The following is a 24,478-nucleotide window of genomic DNA, read 5'->3' as shown; positions in this document are numbered from 1 at the left end:
TATCCCACTGTAAGTTTTTATACATGTGCATTTTCTCTTTCTTGCTATCTGAACTTTTCTCAGGGGTGATATAAGACTAAAGTTCATTCCACCATTGTTAATCTGTTTGTGGTGATTCAGATTAACAATAGACTCAAACATTTTGGAGCCACACTAAGCAGTCGACTGTACTTATCTGTGAGAGCATGAAGTCAACAGCTGCTGCTATTTCTAATGTTCATGTGATGTGTTTTCAGGCAGAAAAGACAAAACACAACAACCCCTACAAGCCCAGCCTTGTTTTCCAGAAAGGCAAACACAAACACACACACACACACACACACACACACACACACCTGTTCAGCAGGTTAGTTTGGGAATAGGTTAGAGCTCTGGAGATGGGAGGAGGACTCTGGGTCCTTCACGGATAGTGGCAGGCCGGTGCCACAGGAGGATGCTTGAACCAATAGCAGCGTAACACAAACACTTCCTGTGTCGGCCGTCCCAGAGGATGATTGGTGAAGTCTCTGAGGGTTTAGAACCCACCCACTCGCCTCCACCTCCTCCTCTTCCTCCCTGTGGTGAGCTTGAGGCCTCTGTAGAAAAAAAAGTAGAAAAAAAGAAATTGTCGATGGCGTTGGCCGGGTACTTCTGACAGCGAGTGCCTACCTCGGGGGAGGTCAGAAGTCAGCGATTCATATGAGACAAGCTGGCGATGCAGTGTAACCGAAAATGGAAAGCAGATGTTCGTTAATTAGGGGAAATGTGACTGACAAGACTTGAGCGTCGAGGTACATGAGCTCGCCCGCCATCCAGCAGCTGTTGTTACCCAACTTCATTGTCAGGCTCATACACAAGTCACAGCTTCCCTGCTGAGCCGGGCCCAGACGCCCAGCACCCACAATTATCAAAATAGAATTAAGCTTGATTGAATTGAGCAGATTTTCTTCTAAATACTTTTGTTGTTTTTGTCTGTGTGTGTTTTTGTGTGAATGAGCAGCTATACTCACACCACCTTCTGTTTTTTTTTTGCTTCCTCCTCCCCCTTATTCCGCTCCTCTCTTTTTTTCTTCAGTCCTCCAGTCTCGTGAAAGTGCTGCTAAAAAGAGACCTACAATGATTAAAAAAAAAAAAAAGAAGTTGTCATTCGGGGAAGTCATACATTTCCCTGGATCACTTTCCTGTCTGATAAAAAGTACATTTTCACCTCCTGGAAAACTGCTCATATACAATTGTTGGTGAATGGGAAAGCTCATCAGCATTTTATTGCAGCCTGTGTGTTTCTCCAAGTCCTTTTTCAAAGAACACTGAAAATCTCCTTGCTGCAGGAGAGTTTGCCCGCTAAAGAGTTCACATTCACAGCAGTGAAATACATTGTATTAATGCTGAGAGTCCTTCAATGGACACGTGAAGTGGATTTCAGAGCTCGGCCCTCAAGGAGAGGCATCGCATTTGTGAGATCTATTGACTGAAATATACAGCCTGACCTTTGATTACAAGTTACCTTAGTGGAAATAAAGCTTTTATTGATATGTGTGTGTATGGCCTCCATATCCTCCCCATGTGTGTGTGTTTCTTATAAGATGGAAAATGAAACCAGGGCATCTCACACACACACACACACACACCTCTGGTCAACAACATAATGCTGTAAAATTGATGAATGGCTAGACATTAGGCCCATTCAAACAACAGATGTTAATTCACTTCACATGTACATTATCAGATCATTTGTGTCAGGCAACAGAATATGAATGACACAGATTATCTCAGATTTGGGGCCTCTGCTGGCAAACCCCTCCATCCACCAGGCCTCTAGGTAACACTGCTGATTACTGCCAGTTTGTGCGTGCATGTGTGAAAAGGTACCATTATGTCTGCATGTGTGAGGAATGATGTTTCTGCAGAAGGACGTGGAAGCCCCTTTAGACCTGGAGAGGAGAATGGTGCCTGATGGGAAACAGAACTGAGGCCCGTGCACTGTTATTTATGCAAAGCGAGCTCGCAGGTGACGTCACTCACCCTCTGGTGGCTGTGCTGGTGGCCCTCAGCTCTTGGGCAACAGTGGCTGTGAACAGCTGTTGCATCTCTAAACATACAGCTTGGCGGTCTCAACAGAACTGAATAGACCTTGTTAATTCCTGTGCTGTTTCTGAATCTAAACTGATCATTTAAAAAAACTCATCCCTTGCGAGCTTGACATAATTTTTTTGCTACGTCTATGGATATCGCCATGTTGGACCGCCATGTTTCTACAGTTGCCCAGAACGGATAAACCAAACACTGGCTCTAGAACCACCTTAGTTACCACCATAGTTAGAAGATGAGAGCACTGAAAAAACACCTTTTTTTATGTGAAACTGCTTTATGTATTTTTCATTAGGACTATCCCTTAATATGCCTGGTCAAAAGTGTTTTCAGTTAGTTTAGGTATTTCACCTCTGTTGAAGAGCAGCGCACAGTTGTGTAAACTTTGCCTTATCCAGAAACAGTCTCAAACATGGCTCTGTGTCTGCCCAATGGTCTGAAAAGGATACTACCACCAAAGTGAGAGAGGCAGACGAAGAGCAGAGTTTTTCCTCACAGCCTCAAAGTGTCTGAATTAACAAAGTGTCAAATGTTCAGTGGTGGAAAGTGACTTCTTTAGGCTTTTACTGAGTACTTTGGTTTCAGTCTGAGTCAGATTTAAGAAGGAATTATTACAATGGTAATTTGTACCAATTATTACCAGGGGTGGATTTAGTGATCTGGGGGCCTGGGGCTCAAGACAAACTGCCCTGCTTTATTTTTACCTTTTCTGGATGTTGGTAGGCTGTTGGCAGCTGTAGAAGAAGTATTCACAACTTTATTCATAAATAAAACTCTCAATAGTGTACAGCAAAAGTTAGAGTCAAAGTCCTGCAGTCAGCAGAGGTATTATTAGCATAATGTAGTCTGTTGATAACCTGGAAATCCAGATGGCCCGCCCCCAGCAAATTCGAATTTGCACTGCACGGGGATCTGGCCCTGACAAGCAGAGCCTACTGAATCGCCTGTTGGACCAATCAGATCAGTCTATCTGACAGAGGTGGGCTCTGGGCGGGCGTAACATGATGAAGACAGCCCTGTGCCGTAGGAGTCAAAAAGTAAACAGCCAAGATGGCAGCTGCCAAAGGATCGTATCCATTCAGTTTAGCTTTGGAAGAAACGCTAAGCCAACTACACTTATCTTTTTCCTTGAGAAAGGAACAGAAGACTGCCCTAGAAGCCTTCGCTTCCAGGAAGGATGTTTTTTGCCGTTTTGCCGACGGGATACGGCAAAAAGCATAATATATCAGTTAGTCCCACTGGTCTGCAAACAAATGGGGCTTAGTGCAATGAATTTGTCACCTTGTTTTTTGCTCTGATTGGCTATTGTGCTATCCAACTGCGTGCGGCGGCATTTAATATGCCTCAGTTAGTGCCGTCCCTTGGGTAGGAAGGGTGTATCGGTGAGGGCCAGGATTTCCAGGCTAGTCTGTTGAAGGAGGAGGTTTTAATTCTTATACAATGGTGGATATTTTATTGAATTATAATGCATCATAGTTTAATTGTTATATTTTGTGAGTAAAGTACATTAAAGATGTATCACTGACACAATATTTATCAAACTGAATATGAGCATATGTCAATTCCACTGTCAAACTGTTACATCATCGCTCTCACTTTGTGTGGGTCAAAGCTGATCTTGTTTACTCCACACATAGCAGACTTTCCCAGGACTCAGAGTCTTGTACTGCTCAGTGAAATTATGTCTTCACAGCTGTAGTGAATGAAAGCCAGGCAGGAGTTATTTTTATTCTCTTTACCAAACCAAAGCGAAGGAAGAACAACCCTCTTCCGACTCCTTCAACAAGCACTGTCCCCGGAGGGCTACAACTGAGGCAGCAAAACAAAGAGGAATTTTTAAAAAAAAACACAGCGTTGAGGATAACTGAAGAATTTGAAAGCATGTCGGACTCCAAAGGTAAAGTGTTGCTCTAGCAGCCACCAAGGTGCTGTAATTGGGTCAGGTGAGAGGCAGGGAAAAAGTTTAACTTTGTGGACCGCTTTATTTTTCTGTGTTTCTCTTGTACCATCTGCATATACAGAGACACACAGTTGGTCCTTCCTTTGCTCTTACCATACAGTCTATTTGCTTCTTCATGCTGGGAACATACCACTTTCCAAAAAGAACAAGTTCCTTAAAGAACCTTTAGGGTAATAGGGTAACAAGGGAGCCTGTACTAGGTTCATAGAATAATGTTTTTAATCCCTGAGATCATTGAAGGAAAGTGTGAAGGTCTTTAAGGAGCTTCTCATTGTCTTGGCTTGGGTTTCCCCAGTAGCCTTAGTTTCGCTTTGGTTCCTAGAAGAACATCTGAAGTGGGATAGCATAGAGTCTTTTTAAAGCTGTGTTACAAGCTGTAAACACACCATCGCCTTGTTGAAAGAGTTAACAAACAGTTGCTTATTCTTATTTATGGCTCTTTGTCTTAACTTTGACAAATAGCAGCAAACCTGCTGGAAAAAAGTTTATAACTGAGACAAGCCAGCTCGTAGTGTTTCTCATTACAGTGTTGTTTTTCCCACTAAATGCAATGAAATTAAAAACTCTCCTTGGCTACCAGCATCTCTGCTCACCTCATTGTAAAGTGGCTTTTTATTGACTCCAATTACCACATTGTATCAGCTCATCATTGGTCACTGAACAACAATATCTGCAGAGTCCTCTGGTGTGGAGCTACTATCTTGCAGTCTTTGCCTCCCGTGATTGGAGCACAGTTGACCTTTCAAGTGACCGAGGGTACTGGCTATCCTTTCAGATGCCCTTTGGGGCTAAATGCAGCATCAGGCATGTGCTTGGCCTCATTATCCCAGATGCAATTGGATCAGACCACAGAGCAGACTGTGACTCTCCATCCACGCCTCTGCCGTCTCTTACCCCCCAGAATGCTATGTGAGGTGTCAGCATGCCACTGGTCATTTGAGAAGATATGTCCTTAGTTGGGAAGAGCAGCCAGGCGTTAGTAGGGGCGGTGTCCAGCTGGACACAACATGATCATCATTATTTCATGGTGTGCAAGTGCTTTTCTTAGAGGCCGTTTACACGTACACGGTGATTTTGATAAACGGAGACATCTTCTTTCGTTTGTGCCCTTCGTTTACACGCAAACGGAGATTTCTCCTCTGAAAACGAGTCTTTCTAAAAACTCCGGCCAGAGTGGAGATTTTGGAAAACTCCGGTTGCGCGTTTGCATGTAAACTGAGATAAACGGAGATAAACGGAGTTATAGGCAGCCGACGTCACAGTATGCGCCGGAACTTGCGCCTGTGTCAAAAGTGCGACCTATGTTGCTATGGTGACAATGGATACATGGAAGGCTTGAGCCTCTCGTTACACTGCCACCTACAGGTTTGGCATGCTCTTGTGTATATATACACGGGTAAGTGTAAACGAAGATCTTTTTGAAAACGGAGATGGTGAAATGTCCGTTTATGAAAATAGCCGGCGACGTGTAAACGGCCTCTTAATCTCAGACATTGTCTGTATGTGTCTCGGCCTTGTCTTGACCACCTCCAGGCGGTGCCCCCCCCCCCTTCTCAAGACAGGCCTGGCTCTAACGGGACTAATTGGGCTGGACACCACAGAGGGACAGCAGCTCATCTTCTAACATCTGCAAAATATGTTTGCAAAATACTGTGGCTTAATTAGCGATGAGGTCTGACCGATCAGGACAGCTCGTTTCGAGACCGGACAGTAATGGTGTCATGTCTCAGACAGCAAATAAAGCCTCTGTGTGTGTGTGTGTGTGTGTGTGTGTGTGTGTGTGTGTGTGTGGATGGTGATGTTATTTCTCCTGACTATCGTAAAGCAGGACAGAGGCTGACCTTAATTGCAGTAATTTACTTAGTAGCCATACTGTATGACTCGCCAGCCGGACTGCAGACATCCGTCATCCACATCATCTGTCCTCCAATCAAAAGGCTGCTCTCATTATGCCGCCCAGGGCCAAAACAAGAGGAACAAATGATCATGGCCAGATAAACACTTTCATTAAGTAATCAAAACAGACTAACAGTCCTAGCATCAGTGTGGTGTCCAGATGATTGGGCCTCATGACAGGAACATGGAGGCTTCAATCTACAGCCTGGAAAAGCTGTACATGTTCAGCACAGACCAGAACACAGAGAGCCTTTACTTATTCCTTTAAGTATCTAAATGGCAAGGATATCCAAGTCCAGAAAAGGAGCTACCATTGTATCTGAAAGCTATTGATAATATGGAAGTGTGTGTATGTGATTTTATACATAGATATCAGTTTGATAGTCATGTTGTAACTGTGTAACTGTTTAACATGTGAACTACACATTATAGTCCCCATATTACAAAATATATCAAACACATGGTGTCTTCAGACCAGCATGCATACATTTTTTAAATTTTATCTTGAAACTTCACCTTCTGAACTCTGTAATAGCAATGGTTTGCCAGGGCCTACATTGGTATTATTGCTTACTGTGATGTCATTTCTTGGGAGTATCTTAATTGTCTTATATCCCTAAAATCTGTACAACCTAAGCTAAAAGGTTAATAAGCCATAATACTTGACAAAAGTATTGAAAATGTCATATAGATAAATATGGAAATGTTTTTTCATCAGATTTTACAAAATAAAAACACAAACATATTGATCGAAAAGATTCTTACATTTAGAAACATAAACAAATTTTCTTAACACTCCATTAAGTTAGTTTAACAATGTACATTATTTAGTTTTGAGATATGGTAATTCTTATGAACAGAGAGACATCATTATGAGTGTACAACATGATGACACAGTGGACAGAATCCTTAGCTTTCTGCTACAAAAAGAATGAATGCTCTATCTATTATGGTTTTCATTTCAGATCATATATACAGGATTTTGCAAACAACGACCTTCTGCAGTCATTAATACCAGCATACTTACAGCAAAACCCCATGTTTGCACAGTACATGAGGACTTTCACCTGGGACCCTGTAGTGTAAGTAGAGTGCTAGTATGTGTAGCATGCTACAGTGGTGACATACCATAAAAATGAATTGCTTGATTCACTGAACTCAACAGGCATACAGTATGTTTGGGACGGGCGTCTATTCAAGACAGGCTTTTAATTCCGTTCACACAAAACTGTTGCTCAGCAAAAGATGAGGAAATGTGATCAAAATATTTATTTAAAGCAGTATGAATATTACTTGTATAAAAAATGTTTTCAAATAATATATCAATTCTGAATTATTTATTTGATCTAGCTCCGACAGACAGTGCATCAGACAAAGAAAGCTTTACGACACTTGTTTTATGGCACCTGAGGATTACGGCACCTGGCATACTGACACAACACCACTTTATCCTGTTAATACAATACTCACAACTTAGATTAATTTTATGAAAAAATCATTTTGATTCTTTTGATGGAATATGAAGGGATATGAATACCTTCTTGGGTAATCGAAGAATGGCCTCATATTCTGACTACATGACCGCTTCAGAGGTAACATGGGGAGTCACCACTTTTTTTTTTCTTGTCTCTCTTTTTTACCAGGGTAGTAAATCTCAATGAACTGCTGTCTTGTTTGGTTCTCATGTAGTTTCAGTAAAATGAGCTAAACAATTGAATTGTGGAGAATCTAACTGAGCTAACACATCTCCACATCGACAAAAGTTTAAACTACTTATATCTGTAAGTGTGATCCAAGCAGCTAAAGTTAGCTTAAATGTGTAGCCAACAACCTGTTTCAGACATCTAAAGAACTTCTATAAAAATGAACTGGTTGGCAACCAGACCAGGCATCTAATTGAGACAGGCGTTTGTCAAAATATGTAGCCTCATCCCGCTAGTAAAAGGGACTGTGCATTTAATTGGGACCAGGCTTTTAACATAAGTTTTACAGTATGTCACTTGACATTACATGACATTAATAAAAATCATATTATAAGCCAAACTATGGTGTTTTTTCTAAACCCAACCAGGGAGTTTTGTTGCTTAAACGTAAGGAAATAAACCTAAAAATTAGGTGTTTTACCAACGTTGTAAGTTATTTTTGAAAAAGACTGTATGCATTCAATGAGCACAAACTTTACACACAATGCATGTAAAGAAGCGTGACTTGTCACAGTGGTGTAAATAGGTTCATTTTGTCAACCCAAATTAGATTCAGTGTAGAAAGGTTTCTTTTTTTTTTTTTTTTTTTTTCCAGACAATGAGTTTTTAAGGAGATGTAGTTTACCTTGACATGTTTCGACTGTATGTGTAAGCTGATTCATTGTTCTTCAAATAGGCTGGTTGTCCTTTTCCCTAAAAAGACAAACATACAGCACAATGTAACAGAGTCAGTGGATAATTTAACTTCTGATCTGTGTCTTGATGGTGATTTTCGGAATCACTCGAGGACTGGTGCCAGCAACTGAAAAATTCCAGTGGAAAAACTCTAATCCAAGCTTTAAATTGTACCCTCTGAAACCTATGGCTGAGCACGGTGACATCTATAATAACAAAACAAAATGCATTGTTTTTGAGCTTTATAGTTGCTGGTAGGTGTATTTGTTAAACCAGACTTGTGCCATGGCTATAGGTTATGGCAGTGTCTGTCTGTCAGTCCAGACAGGATGCTTTTCATCATACTAACTTATGTTTTTTTGTGTCCTCTCTCCCCCTACAACCCAGAAATGGTTCCTCCTCCGCTACCATGGATCTTCCAGTCCCTTGAATGCATTTCAAGGAGAGAGGAGACTTCTTGAGTAGCTTAAAGCAAGGAATCACAGGTGTGTCCTTTGCTTCTCTTCCTCACACCTCTCTCACATCCTTCAAGTCAAGATGCAAGGAAATGACACCAGTGAGGAAAGCAAGGAGACACATTGGCATGATGAAAAGCACTTACTTCTGATCTTTATGCTAAGCTAGGCTAACCACACCCTGACTTCAGCTTTAAACTGAGCACACAGACATGACATTAATGCCCATCTCCTCATCTTACTCTTGGATGTCTGGCACTGTATTTTTAAGTTAGATGTACTTTCTTTGTAAAGATAGATTCTATAAAGTATATCTAAAAATGCTGCAAAGCTAAGTCTACTAAACTCTCTTATGTCCTGAAGAAAGAAAAGACAAGAAAAGCTGTGGACAGTTTTGAATTTGGGCTTCTTTGAGAGCAGCTCCACAAACAGGATTTTATGGAGTCAGTAAATGTGATAGTGGGCTCTTATTTGGAACACAGTAATAAAACTTAATAATGAGTTGAATTCAAAGACACGCTTTTCATTGTGCCACTCTCCTGCATGCAACGGCACCGTAACTGCAGCCAATCAGGCGAACAAACAAACAAGCCCCGCACGCAGACCAATAACAAGTCATCTATCTTCAATTTTCACTGTCCCTCTTTCATGAGAATGCCTCTTTTCTCCTCTTTTCTATTTCTCTGGGCAATCTTCCATTCCTCATATACATCTGTACAAATTGATTTCCTCTTTACAAGGGAAGATAATGACTGTGGCAACAGAAATACCTGTAAGTGAGGGATAATTACACTGCGAGACACCACCCGCTGAGTCCCTTTCTCCGAGCCCCCCAATAACATGAATTTTAAGCTTCAATAGCACTCAACACCGTCACACCAATGAGGCCCAGATTTGATTAAAATTATAGGTCTTTTTGCTCCTACTTCATCTATTAAGATAAGCATCTTGTTCAGGACATTTTTATATACATATAAAGAGGGGCCGCTACAATTTAACATTTCTACCCTGCTGTTAGACATGAAAGGGAACGCGGTGGGGTCCACTCCTCTGTTAGCTACCTGTACAAAGATGCTGCCGACAATTGTGGGTAACGCAGTTCTCCCTCTCTCTCTCTCTCCCTCACACTCTCCTCCAGCTTCTCTCTCTCCAACAAAGGGAAAAGAATCAGGTTTTCGCCTCACTGATGAGACGAGGAAACATTATTTACTCCCAATTGTCATGCACGTGGAAAACATCAAGCTCACCAAACTGAAGTAAAGCAATGTTAATGCATGGATGCAGCTTCTGTTTGCGCTGGATGCGAAAACACTGCAGACATGTTCAAAATTAGGTCATAACATTTCTCTGTATGTTATATTGTAATCTTTGTAGATCAAGTAGATCAATATTCCAGCACTATACACTGTACTATATGGATGCTCTGTGACAAATTGCATCCAGCACTGAATAATAAAGTAAGTATTCAGCCAGTAGAAATGTGTCCTGATGAGCAGAAAATAATTATCACCATTGATGATAATCACTTTAGAAGAGCATTGTCCGCTCATTTTGGTTGTTATTACTGAATCCACGCTTCCTTTGAAAGATTCTGACTGTCTTTTATTGTTCTTATTATTGCGTCTGATCACTGATTATCACTGTCACTTATTAAGTTCAATTTGTTATTATACAAATGATGAAATGAATTTGTTCAAACAACTGAATTGGTGACAAAAGCCGCAACTCTTACAATGATTATCTCCTCTCATTAGTAACCATTTCTCAAATCCAAATCAAAGGTGCTCTCTCGCTTGCACTTTTTTTTTTTTCCTGAAAGTCATCAAATGAGCACTGAGAACGAGCCCTGAACTTCCAAAGCAAGCCTCTTCAGGCAGACAGAAGGAAGGAGAAAATAAAATGTAAAAAAAAAAGAGAAAAAAAAGGTAAAAACACAATTGTCAGAAACAAATGAGAAAGGACAAGTTTCTATATTCTGAAGTAGAACTAAAAGGTATGCAAATGTCTTCTCATCCCTCTCCTTCCCAGGTGACAGGTATGTCAGGGCCCTGAAAGCCCTTGCAGTATAATTACACACCATCCTATCTCCCCCCAGCAAAGGAGGTGTTGCTCGAACAGGAGCGTCGCGCTATCAGATCCCTGCGACTCAAGGAGGGGAACCCAGGGGAATCGCATCTTTAACAAAGCCCATCTCTTTCGCCTTTAAATATCTCTAAGTGCAACCACACCCCCACAACACCACCTCTGCCTCTGCTCCCCCCATCCCCACCCATCCCTCGGAGCTCTTCTCTCTTCTCTGTTTCTCCACCCAAAGATTTCTGAAGTTGTCTTGTTTTTTTTTATTTTTTGATTCAGTGAGGCGATGGTTTGGAGTTGGGTGAATGGCACCAAAGCCTAATGATGAACATCCTGAGTGTCCCCCGAGTCCCACTTTCCGTTTCTGAGTGACTGGTCTGATGTCTGCAAGGCCTCTTTAATGGGACATCAAACCTGGAGCCGGTAGAGGGAAGAACATCACACACACACACACCACACACACACACACATACCCACACACACACACACACACACACACACACACAGGAAGAGCAGGACTGGTCTTCAAGAAGACATTCTGGATTGATCAGAGGCCTCAGCCCTTCACAGCCTTCCCACACTATGGCACAGCCAGAGAAATGTCTTATCATAAATGTAGTAATGAAGCTCGACGGGAAGAACACACAACCACTCAACTTGATCTGTTTCGCCTTAAACATTTAGCACAGGGAAAGAATGAGGCAGTCTTTTACCATTTCTATATAAAAATATAACAAGAGATTTAATTAGTCTTCAGCCCAGCATGCATATATATATATATATATATATATATACATTTATTTTATCTTGAAACTACATATTTAACCTTTTGAACTCTCTGAGATTTAATAACTTCCAGAGGAGGAAAGCCAGGTCCAAAAAATGAAAGACAGTTTTCCTCCATGAGTTGATGTCATGACGTCCTTGATGTCAAGACAGTAGAGGTGTATAGATGTGTCGGATCAAGTGAGGTCATTGCCAGCCAACATTACAATATTAGAAATCCAGAAATAAAATATCAAAATTATCAATAAAATAAAATTTTTCAAAATGCTTACATATATATATATATATATATATATATATATATATATATATATATATATATATATATATATATATGTATATCCAAGCACTGCTGAACAGGACCAGATTAACCAATTAGGGACCCCAAGGCACAATTGTGTTGTGGGCCCCAGCACTCTCTTTATACTGTGTGTGTGTGTGTGTGTGTGTGTGTGTGCTGTTTCCTTCATAGACTACACATGATTAGTTTGTCCACAGCCCCAGAAACCAAGCTGTCCTCTGAATTTGTAATTCTTCCCCACCCCAGGTTTGCAGTGCATCAGTTAGCCTGTGATAATTTGATTATGCTCAATTCATTAAAGAATACGCAACATATAAGCATAATATAAACTGAAATAAAGTTATTAAAGGTCGAGTTTTACACAAGATCCTTCTATAAGACAAGGCCTCAAGTTAAAACAGAAGCCCCTTTTACACTGCCAGATTTTCTGTGAATGTTGGGCTGTTTTGCCAGCAAGCTGCAGCGTTTAGACACACAGAGCCGGATTGGCGAGTTGATTCGAGGTGCTCAATTTTCCGCCGCGTAGGGTAGTCATACTGGCAGAACCTTTTTGGTTTAAACAGAACAAGGCGGCCTTCCGCCACGGGAGGGGCTGTTGATGACTTGTGGGAGGAGCTGTTGATGACACCGCACCCACTGGCAGTGGATAAACAGGAAACAGCTGATAGCAGGAATTAGCAAGTAGCTAGTAGTAAGAGGGAAACCCTAACCTGACAGACACTACAGTAAAGATGAGCAACTGGGGAGACAAAGAATTGCGCACCCTCCTTGTCCTCGTAAACAAAGAGGCCATTAACCGTCAGATGACAGGAACGGTGAAGGGCGGGCCGATTTACGAGAGACTCGCCGAAGGACTGACTAGCCGCGGCTTCCCTCCCACGTCACTGCCTACATCACACGCTGAGCTACACATTTTGTTACTTGCTCACGCCCCCCATTGCCCCTAAAAAAGGCACATTCTGTATAAACAAAAGTAGGCAGGCGGCATTTTGCTGTACTCAATTCAATTCAATTTTCAATTCAATTTTATTTATAAAGCCCAATATCACAAATCACAATTTGCCTCACAGGGCTTTACAGCATACAACATCCCTCTGTCCTTAAGACCCTCACAGCGGATAAGGAAAAACTCCCCAAAAAAACCTCCTTTAACGGGGAAAAAAAAACGGTAGAAACCTCAGGAAGAGCAACTGAGGAGGAATCCCTCTTCCAGGACGGACTCCCCGATTTAGTTTTTATACTGCCAATGCTGAACGAAGACTGATTGGGCTTTCCTGCAAATTTGCACAATTCCTGTTTAAAAAGGGCTAAAGAGGGCACCTCATGGTCCTCATCATTTTAGTTTATGTGCTGTGCTTTTAGTGATGTGTAGTCCCAAATACATTTCCAATTCATTAAATGACCACTGACTAATTTCCATGAAGTGAACCTAGGGCCTTCCACTCTCTCTGCTGAGCAAGTACTCATGTTGTCATAATATAAGGAAGCATGTCTTCAGAGGGAACCACCAGAGCTGTTAGACTTGCTGATGACAACATGTACCCATGAGTTCAACCTAAAACAACAATGAATAACTTATTCTGGGAGATCATATTAATATTATAGTAGAAGTAAGAATATCATGTCTAAAGAGCAAACTTAAAGGTACAAAATGCCTTTGCTGAAAATTAAGAAACAGACTTTTATTAAGTGACTTTATCTTATTTATAGAAAGTGTAAGAACAACCTTTATAATAAGTCACCACTTTATATTTTCTTTTTATTAATTTTCTGTGTTTTTACACTATATTCCCAGTGTAAAAACACATAACATAACATAACACAACATATTTAACATAAATCAACTACAATGACTATTTAAAAATAAACAAATAGGGCTGAAATAATAAGACTCTGAATGAAATTTGGAAAAACAAGTTGTAGCAGGAGGGAAATTGTGCTGCTGGTAGATTAGGTGAAAGTGTGAATTTTAGTATCAAATATAGACACTGAGGATAAAAGGTGCAAGCTTTAGTCTTGTTTGCACTACTGAAAAGAAAAAAAAAAACCTTCCCTGAATTGTACATGTCATCCATTATGACCATTTTGTTGTTGTTTTTGTCAGTCCATAACATGTGATGAAGATGTGTGGTCACCTCTGTTTTGTACTGCAGCAATGTTAAGAAGCTCCTCTTAATAAGAGGCCTCCAGAGCTTTACATTTCTTTCATTTAATTTAGGATCCAAAGTATAGAACTTTAAATATCTAGGCTACATGAGTTCAAAATTACACTTGTATCAGTAGTAAAGATAGGGACCTCTATGTATGTACATGTATGACGACCTGACAGAAAAGCAGAGAACGATAAGCTGTGCTATATTTGGGTCAAAATAGCCTATAGAGCAGGCAAATACTGCAACTAAAATTCTCATCTGAAATTCATTTGACTTTTATCCATTTATGCCATCTTTACATATTTATACTCACTTTGCTTCAATTTATGCTCTGCTAAAGGAAGTTTATGATCCGTTTCACAAAACAGAGACATAAAGCCATAAATAATTAGATGTTATATAAAGGCAACATTCTAGTCAGGCCACCTGGCTAAACAGTATAAACTGGTGTTGACTGGAAGCTGCTTTCTTGTGTTTTCAGATTCAAAATTGAAATTTAATAGACAAATGCTCTCTTTGGATTTGAAAATAGTTAAGCTTTTTCTGGAGAAAATGTGTGTAATTGCCATGAGCACTGACTTGTGTGATGTGTCTTTACAGTAATCATAATTCATTATTCTTAATGCATTGGCCTGATAGATGCAATGGAAGTGAATGTGGGTTTAAAAACACTGTTAAGCTCCGCATGATGACATTACATGGGCACATTTTGAAATGTAAATAGACCTTGTACTGCATATAGGTGCTTTGTTAAATCAAATACAGTAGGACCAAGGCTGTAGCCATGGAGTTAACATTGGGGAGGAACCTAATCTGCAAGGAGGGCTACGGTTGATAGTCTCCGACTTAATATCAGCCTACAGATCAAAGCTGTAGCTGTTAACAGGTTGGTTATTTACAGTGAACACTTAACATTACCTAATGATTCAGTCAGTTATACACATTTAATTGAATCACTAGGTATCATGATTTGAACATATATACATGACATATGCAGCCATTGTTTCAGGTCATTGATTTATGTGGACAGGCGGATGGTACATGACGGCGATCAACCTTCGTTAATTAAGGTATCATGAACACTCAGGTTGAGGAAAAGTCACAAAACAATCATTAGTCACATCTATTAAACAAACATCAAACAGAAAATTAAACAGGCTGTTCTCATAAATTGTTTGTACGTTTTCCAACAAAAAGTAATGCAGCCAAATTCATACATATCAAACTATTTTTAAAGATGGCGATCATGGGACCAATGTGCTGATGGCAGTAAATAAGGAAGCAGTCCCCTGCAGTTCTGTAAGGAGGCAGGTTGGGGTGGTAGATGGGTCACAAAACAGGGGACTTTCCCCTGGAGACTCATGTTTGGAACTGTGTAAACTTTGAGTCATTTTAAGGTTTACAAGCTACGGATAGCTAATGGGGAGACCCATTTTACAAAAATGTATCTTGCTGGAGATTATGAATTGTATTTCTATTTTAAATGATTTGTAAACAAATAAATAAACTAAATTAAACTAAGGTACATTGTCACCATGTTTCTTTTCCTAAACCTAACCACAGTAACTTTTATTGTCTAAAACTATCCTCTGTAACTTCACGTTAATATCAAAACTGATAGTTAAGGACATAAATTCTTTTATGGGGCTCTAATTCGTATTTGGATATCATACAACGGTTGTGTCTGCATTTTGAGGATATCATACATATCATTCTATGAGATCATTGAATGACTTGCATACACACATGTCAAAATTACAATCAACACACACATCAAAATGCATTGACATCTTTATGATCTTTGGTTGTCTATCCCCCAAGAAGGCCATTACCTTGATATTTTGCAAAGTGACTTGATGCGTTGGTCTGGTCTAGCAATGCACATACATGCAGCTAGTTGTTGGCAGGAAAGTTATATGGAGTGAGAAAACTCAGTAAGTGCTAATAGTTTGCTTATCCACAAATGGGAACCCTTTCTAGGTGAACTCATGAAAGCTGTTGCTAACTGCTGTGGATCTAGAGTAATGTTTGGATTGCGATTCACGCCTTTTCATACAGTTATGCTACCAGTGCCCTCGAGCGTCCAAAAAACAATTGTTTGCAATCGTTTCTCGCATTTTATATACCAAATAAAAACGTTATATCACATGTCATTTAAATATGTCTCGTCTAAATATGTGACATCACCGAAGGAGTCATAATAAAACAGTTTTCATGATAGGTTTGCTGAGAAGTGCAATGGATTTATGTTCCTATGAGCATATAAAAAGCATATGCAAAATATAAAGTGCCATTGTAACAATATGTAATATAAAGAACATTATAACACAATGACAATTTTCTTACAATAACACTCCATGACATGATCTTCAGTTGATTAGAACAATGTCAGGATTCAGGACTTAGGAGAGCAACACTCTTTTCCTAGTGAATTACACGTATCATACTAATTCACAGAGAAAACAGAATATAATTTGTCACCGTCACTGTTGTCTCAGAAATCAACAATAATTTTTCATCAACTTTCAGACACCATGTGAAAATACAGCTGTGGTCATGAAGTGTAACAGCCAACTTACTAATAGTGCAAACTACAAACTAACACAAGAATGACAATAACTAACACTAGTCCAAACCCACTGAGTGCACAGTTGCCCACGAACAGTTTCACATGGTGTGTATTTGGGATACAGGTCATAGGAAATTGCAGATTAAATAGTCAACTGAACCCATTAAGAAGAGCCATGTATTCAGACAGAGTTTTTGTGAATTTGATAGTACAACTGCTTTATTGAAAGTACAGTAGTACCATTACCAATAGTGGTAGAATGGTATCATTTGTCAAACATGGAACAGACAGAATGATTGACTGACAGAATGACACATTGACAGTTTCCGTGATTATGTACAGCATACCATACCATGACTTAGTCACACCAAAAATTTGAAAAAAACCCAAACATTTGGCCACAGGGGGAGCCACAGCGACCGGTTGCATTTTAGCCATTTTTAAGCATTTTTCTGTTGTTATAGCGCCACCTAGTTGCCAGTTAGAGTTAAATTTCTCCAGTCACCTTGAGGCGTCCTGTTCTACATATCTACCAAGTTTAGTAAAAATCGATATGGCGGTTAGGCCTAGATGAGAAATTAGCTCTCTAGCGCCCCCATTTTGTTTGATCGGGTCAATAATGGAGGGGTCCCCTAAGATTGTGTGTGGTCATATGCCTACAAAGTTGCATGGTGATCGGTGAAACCCTTGAAATGTTATACACCTTTATGTGATGAGCCATGCCCTCCGCAATATTCATTGCCTTATAGAAGCTCAGTTTTAGTAAGTTTTCCAACTTTGCCAAGAGGGAACTTTAGATATTGGTCCCTAGATTATGTTCACCGAGTTTCGTGCAGATCGGTCAAACTTCCTAGGAAGAGATCGATTTTAAGTGTTTTTCAAAAAATTCAAAATGGCAAAATCTATATAACTGGAAGTTATGTGTTCTTGAGGCACATTTGTTCCTCATGAGGAGAGGCATCTATGTGCAAAGTTTCATGTCTCTACGACATACGGGGCATGAGATATGCCCATTCAAAGTTTGCAATTTCAGTTGGTTGCTATAGCGCCCCCCTTTGGCCAATTGATGTAATATTGCTTCATTCACATCCTCCCATGACCCTCTACCACTGTGCCAAATTTCACAAGGATTGACCACGTCAGTGAGGAGAAAAACATGGAACAGACACACAGACAGACAGTCATTATATAGTAAGAAGATAAACCAGCATACTCTGAACAGACACACTGCAGACCATAACAAAAAAATGACATTTGTGTTATGGAATATAAAACAGCAAACTTAACTGCAAACTACAAACTACTCAGTGCAGCACTGAGCATGATGGGAAATGTGGGCATTGCTACAATATGCAGATCATGCTCTCCTTGCCGCAGTGAAAGAAAGTTCAAACTGAAAACCACTGACTTTGAACAAAAACAAAAAAAAAAGTCAGTGAAAAAAAAACTGACAGTGAAAAAGAGAGTTGCATGACAAAAAAAATCATAAGAATGTCCTTGAAAAATACATCTGAATGCAAAAACAGAATAAATTTTAATGCCTGTTATATTTTTCTGTGGAACTTTCATCAGTGCCAACACCTTTCTCCAAAGTGTTTCAGTGCCAATGTTTGCTTTATCAGTTCAGGTCTTTTTTTATTTCTTTTTCCAAATTTTATTTTCAATGGCAATTATTGTTACTGTGCAAGCTCCATGGAAATGGTCCTTTACTTTAATACAATATGTACCTCATAATAAACTGTACATTGCCATCATGAGCTTATACACAGGTGATCAGTGTGCAGTAAAGCTTGTAATGTATATTTTTCACTGTATACTTATCTTATCTTACTATCTTATCTTACTATATAATGACGAAAACTCTGTCTGTGGGTGTGTCTGTGTGTCTGTTCCACATTTTTCTCCTCACTGACTTGGTCAATCCATGTGAAATTTGGCACAGTGGTAGAGGGTCATGGGAGCAATATTACATCAATTGGCCAAAGGGGGGCGCTATATCAATTGATTGAGCAACTGATTGAAATTGCAAACTTTGAATGGGCATATCTCATGCCCCGTATGTCGTAGAGACATGAAACTTTGCATAGAGATGACTCTCCCCATGAGGAACACATTTGCCTCAAGAACCCATAACTTTAGGCTATAAAGATTTTCCACCATTTTGAATTTTTTGAAAAACACTTAAAATTGATCTCTTCCTAGGAAGTTTGACCAATCTGCATGAAACTCGGTGAATATAATCTAGGGACCAATATCTAAAGTTCCCTCTTGGCAAAAGTTGGAAAACTTACTAAAACTGAGCTTCTATAAGGCAATGAATATTGCGGAGGGCGTGGCTCATCACATAAAGGTGTATAACATCTCAAGGGTTTCACCGATCACCACATAACTTTGTAGGCATATGACCACACATAATCTGAGGGGACCCCTCCATTATTGACCCGATCAAACAAAATGGGGGCGCTAGAGAGCTCATTTCTTATCTAGGCGTAACCGCCATATCGATTTTTACTAAACTTGGTAGATATGTAGAACAGGACGCCTCAAGGTGACTGGAGAAATTTAACTCTAATTGGCAACTGGGTGGCGCTATAACAACAGAAAAATGCTTAAAAATGGCTAAAATGCAACCGATCACTGTGGCTCCCCCTGTGGCCGAATGTTTCGTTTTTTTTCAAATTTTTGGTATGACTAAGTCATGGTATGGTATGCTGTACATAATCACGGAAACTGTCAGTGTGTCATTCTGTCAGTCAGTCATTCTGTCTGTCCCACGTTTTTCTACTCACTAATGTGGTCAATCTATGTTTCCCATGTAAACTACCAGTGTGCCCCACTTTTTAGCCAATACAAAATATAAACACTTTAAGTATCTGCCTTTCAACTTGCTTCCTCAACTCCTAATGTACAGTTTTAGCTCACTAACTATCCCACTATTGGCAATGGTACCACTGTACTTTCAGTAAAGCAATTGTACTATCAAATTCACAAAAGTTCTGTCTGAATACATTGCTCTTCTTAATGGGTTCAGTTGAGTTATTTAATCTGCAATTTCCTATGACCTGTATCCCAAACACACACCATGTGAATCTGTACGTGGACAACTGTGCACTCAATGGGTATGGACTAGTGTATTTCAGAATTTCAGTATTTCAGTGTAAATTATATGAGGCTTCAATTAAGAGCTGGAAGAAGCTACTATGTCATACTGTAAAACTGTGGACTAACATGACATGTACAACCTGAAAGCTATTGAAGTGGAAATCGAACTGGGAACAAATAGTTTAGAGGTAAATGTAAAACAACAAAAAGGCCCTCTGCAGCAAAATATAATCTATAGAACTGAATATTAGCTGCCGTGCATTGTTTACCTGTTCTAATGTTTTAGTGATCATCCTCCAAAAGGTTGCAGCTCGAGTCTGGAAGGCGCTTCATAAGGTGTGCGGCACTAACCTAAGTAGGTCAAACTATCTGCAAAGAACATAACTCCACAAACTTTCCATCGTCAACGCCATCACAGCGAGGGTGAGGAGGGGGTGGGGGGAAGAAAAAACAATTCACTTGTCACAAACTTGACACCTTTCTCCTTTTCCAGAAGAGGAGGAGGAGGTGAGGGAGAAAAGAAAGGAAAAAAAAACTCCAAAGGAGTGTTTCATTGTTCTGAAGTTTCCCTCCCTTTTCGCTTTGCCTATCGTTGCTACTGAAATCAACACTTACCTTGTCAATGACAACCTGGCAAATTGCCAGACATTAAGGGGAAGTGCACGGGGCCTGCAGTGTGTATATGGATGGAGGGTTTTTGTTTCTGTGTGTGTGTGTGTGTGTGTGTGTGTGTGTATGGCAGGGGGTGTCTGTGTAATGCCTGGTCCCAAGGGCAGCAGGCAGGATGCTAAAATAGCTCCTTGCTGGCTCCTGCTTCAGTGCAAGATGGGGTTTTTGTTGAAAGGTTCCCGTTTTTTTTCCCCAGCCCTGCAAAAACCTGTGAAAACAGGAGCAGGTTTCGTCTTCAGGGACCCCATTACAAGGCATTGTGAAATTATCCGAGCTTGATTAAACCTGCTGAGCTCTCAGACAAAACGATCCCTATAATCACAGCTGGAGAGACAAAAAGCTAAATCCCGTACGGAATAATAAGAGTGCTCTCCTTGCATTTTTCTTGATTTGAAAAAAAAAAGGGACGGGTTATGTCCGTCGTGCAGAATTTGGAAGAGCTATTCAGCATGTAAAAATGGCAAAATAGCCAAAGCCAAGCTCCTCTTTAAAATTTCCACACATCTCACAGCATAGCAGTAACAGTAATACAAGAAAAGGAAAATCTCACGCCTGTAACAGAGTATGAGATTCAGATGCAGGCTTTAACCTGAGGACAGTTTTTTTTCTTTTGTTGCTGTATTTGGGACTGCACTGGTGCTTTTCCTGTTCTACAAACAGTATGGGACACTATCAGATTGCTGGAATAATCATTGCCAGAGCAAATTCATCTGTTTTGCGACAACGGTAGATTTCAGAGAAGTTGTCCTATACCTCAGCTCTGAAATGTTTTCTTGTACACTGATAACTGCAGCATGATGGCCATTTGTCTGTTTGCTCTAAAATCTTCTCCCTATATGTATGGAAATTTGAAGAAGGCCCATGTACATCCAGGAATGCCCATACAGAAAGAGGAGAATATCAGAATGGAAAAGGACACTGGACTACATCAGGTCTGTTGTCAACAATTATGTAACTGCATAGATGCCTGTTGCAGACCAAAATGGTTTGATACCACTCTGTGTCAGACAGTTTCTGAAACCCAAATAGCTGATCTAGTTAGCATAAGGTTAGTCAGGGAATTAGGATGCATCAGGATCTACAGTGATGAGTGACTGTTAAGAGTATATGGTTGGCATACAGAAAAACAATACAAGGTACAAGGTACTGTGTTGGGAGCACTTACTCAATATATGCACAAAGGTAGTAGCTTCAAAGACTGACAACATGTCAAATTCAGCAAAGCATAGAAATGCTTCATTTTGACTGCAAAAAGACCATAGAGCTCTGATAATGGTTAGTTGCAGTACAAACATTACAGTTGACTGCTTAAAAATCTGTCGGAAGCACCTGCAGAGTTTATGTCCCGAGTATGAACATGTAATTGGTTTCTGGTCAAATTTCATTTTTCAAACTGCTCAAATCAATATTTTTAATAGGGCTGTCAAAGTAACATGTTAATTTTGTTTAATTAATCACATACAAAATAACATGTTAAAAAAAAAAAAACTGATTAATTGTGTTCCATGGTGCTCTTTGACCTGGTGCGTCGGTGAAGGCCACATTGGCTTTGTCACATGATGGAGGCAGATGAGACGACGCTGCTTGGCCCTGTGAATGGAACATTTAAAGAATGCCCAGATGGAGCTGTTGATAGGAGCACCATTCTCTGCAGTTTCTGCAGTAAGAAATTTTTGTACCATCAGAGAACGTCAAACCTGAAAAATCACCTCAATGCAAAGCATTTAGCAGTGAATCCGGAGATCCGAGCTAGCACAGCCTTTGATGCTGGGACTAGCAGCCAGCCTCATCAAGCCACACTCGACGAGGCATTCAGATGCAAACTGAGTAAGTCAACCTATGACTGACTAACCAACTCCCTTGCAAAATGGATTGCAATAGACTGCAAACCAGTTTCGGTGGTTAAGGACAGGGGGACAATTGAGTCCAAAATCCAGCAGCTTTACTGTGACACATCTGTCAAATTCATTTGAACTGAAATTTTTTAAAAACTTTCACAGCAAAAATGTATGTATGTAGTAAGTTTAGATTAATCAATCAAAACACATGTAATTAATTCGATTAATTTTTTTATTCGCTTGACAGCCCTAATTTTTAACAATGATTCAAAAGACTATATTTAACCCTCACAATGGGTCTCCTAAGGACAGCCATGGTAGATCATTGTTTGCATGATTCTGTTTAAATATATCTAAAATAAGAACCATAATATCTAGGGATATTCATTACTTCAGCAGCAGAAAGCTAAGGCTCCTGTTTTCATTGTCATCAAACGTGGTACACGTTGTTAAGCCAGCATTTCCCTGTAATGGCATGTAGTATCTAAAGAACTGCATATTTTTTTCTCAAGAGTTGGTGAGAGACCAAAAAACTGGTCTGGACTGGGTAAGGTGGTCAGAAACATGACTTCTAGTATATGCTGATGTTGCTCCATGTGTACTGGATGTGTAAGTAGCCAACAGTTTGCTAACACATTTTTAAAAGCCATAATCTGTCAAACATGTGTTTGATGTTCAAGTCATTGTGAAACTCAAAACTAAAACCAAATTAAAAAAAGACAGTTATAATAGTTTTTATATGGGTATATGTATCTGATAGCAATGTCACACACAACAGATGTTTTTGATGCCTTGGTAGGCAATCAGTGTCAAAAAAACAGGGGAATAAATTCTCTAAAAAGCTCAGGGCACACTGCTTTGCCAAAAGTTAAAAAGAATGTATCTTAGTGGATACATCATCAAAAAAAGACCAACATACTGTATGTGAAATAACCTTTTGCTATGAATGCTCAATTTCTCACACTAGACTTGATTCTTAAGGATGTTTTGCCTGTCTTCCAAAAAGCACACCACACAGTTGGTCAGAGGTGAAGATGTCTTTTGGTTAAAGTTGAAAGGTCTTTAAGAAATCTATAGCAAATCCAATTGTCTTTGAATGAAGGATTCATTGTGCTTCAGCTGAACTTGGTTGTACTAAATGCAAGGTGCAAAATAAGTGGGAGCTAGGTGGTGCTCACTCACTAAAAGAGACATGAGCTCCCCAGAGAGAAATTTTAAGAAATTTAGATGGAGCTCTAAAATGTGGTCATTTCTGGTGCCTCTGTGACAGTGGATGGGCTGAGTGCAGACAGGTGTTCAGGTGTTGGAGATCAGAGCAGAGAAGAAATTAGCAGTAAAGTTGTCAAGTAGTAAATGTACAGTGCAGGCATCAGTTTCTCCAATGAACACTGCAGATACTTAAGACCCAGGTAAAGGTTCCCTGTCTTGCTACTCAACTGCTGGATAAAGTGAAGGGAGTTGGCATTATAGTGAGCATCGACTTAAGCCACAAAAGCAAAACCAAGCCTGTGCTTGCACAGACTAATCATTTTGCAGTTTCTTTGGTGTTGTTTGTTGTGTCAGGCTACATATTCTCTGTATGAACTGAAATGTACTGATAGTATATTTTTGCACGTAGGCGGGTGCATTCATGTATGCTTGTTCGTGTGTCAACATATCTTCATAGAATGGTTTATATAATATCCTACGAAAATGCACACTAACAGTTTGTGTGATATTCTAAGGATTAACCCCCTAGGAATGACATTATGTCCTTAACATAAAGTTATGAAATTCATATAAAGTTACAGAGGTTAGGTTTAGGCAAGTAAAGTTACTGTGGTTAAGTTTAGGAAAAGAAACATGGTGTCTCTGACTGAAAATCACATAAACCCCTTTTACACTGCTTGTTGAAGGTGGAAATTTCATGCTGTTATTTCGCCTCACTGTTCTTTATAAAAGGTAAGATCGGTGCATGAGGGACAGAGTTGTCTCGCCTGTAAGCCAACAGTGGAGGTAGTAACAGCACCGAATTGAGATCTGTGTGAAAGGGACAGCTTGCAGGACGGGACCAGATATGGGACGAGTGTGACTTTTTGATGGTGTGTTATGTTTGCGACCCACCACTGGGAGATTTATAAAAGCAGCTAGCAACATTTCCCAATTTTGGGCAAAATGGGGAGACAATGAGGTAAAGTAGCTCCTTACCCTCCAAGCAGAAAACAAGATCTGCTGCCATATAACAGGGA

The 24,478-nt window shown here is 39.9% G+C and overlaps 1 long non-coding RNA gene across 1 annotated transcript; it reads left to right on the top strand.

Moving 5' to 3' along the window:
• The first annotated feature begins 3,765 nt into the window (after positions 1-3,765).
• On the top strand, positions 3,766-11,586 carry LOC117266677 (uncharacterized). Its single transcript, XR_004502512.2, has 4 exons — positions 3,766-3,964; positions 6,889-7,005; positions 8,689-8,786; positions 11,112-11,586. It is a non-coding gene; the product is annotated as an uncharacterized LOC117266677 (long non-coding RNA).
• The last annotated feature ends 12,892 nt before the right edge of the window (positions 11,587-24,478 follow it).

Source organism: Epinephelus lanceolatus, chromosome 15 (genome assembly GCF_041903045.1).
Source record: "Epinephelus lanceolatus isolate andai-2023 chromosome 15, ASM4190304v1, whole genome shotgun sequence".
Lineage (NCBI taxonomy): Eukaryota > Metazoa > Chordata > Actinopteri > Perciformes > Serranidae > Epinephelus > Epinephelus lanceolatus.
Note: the sequence above shows the minus strand (reverse complement) of the source record. Positions and strands in the feature narration are given on the sequence as shown.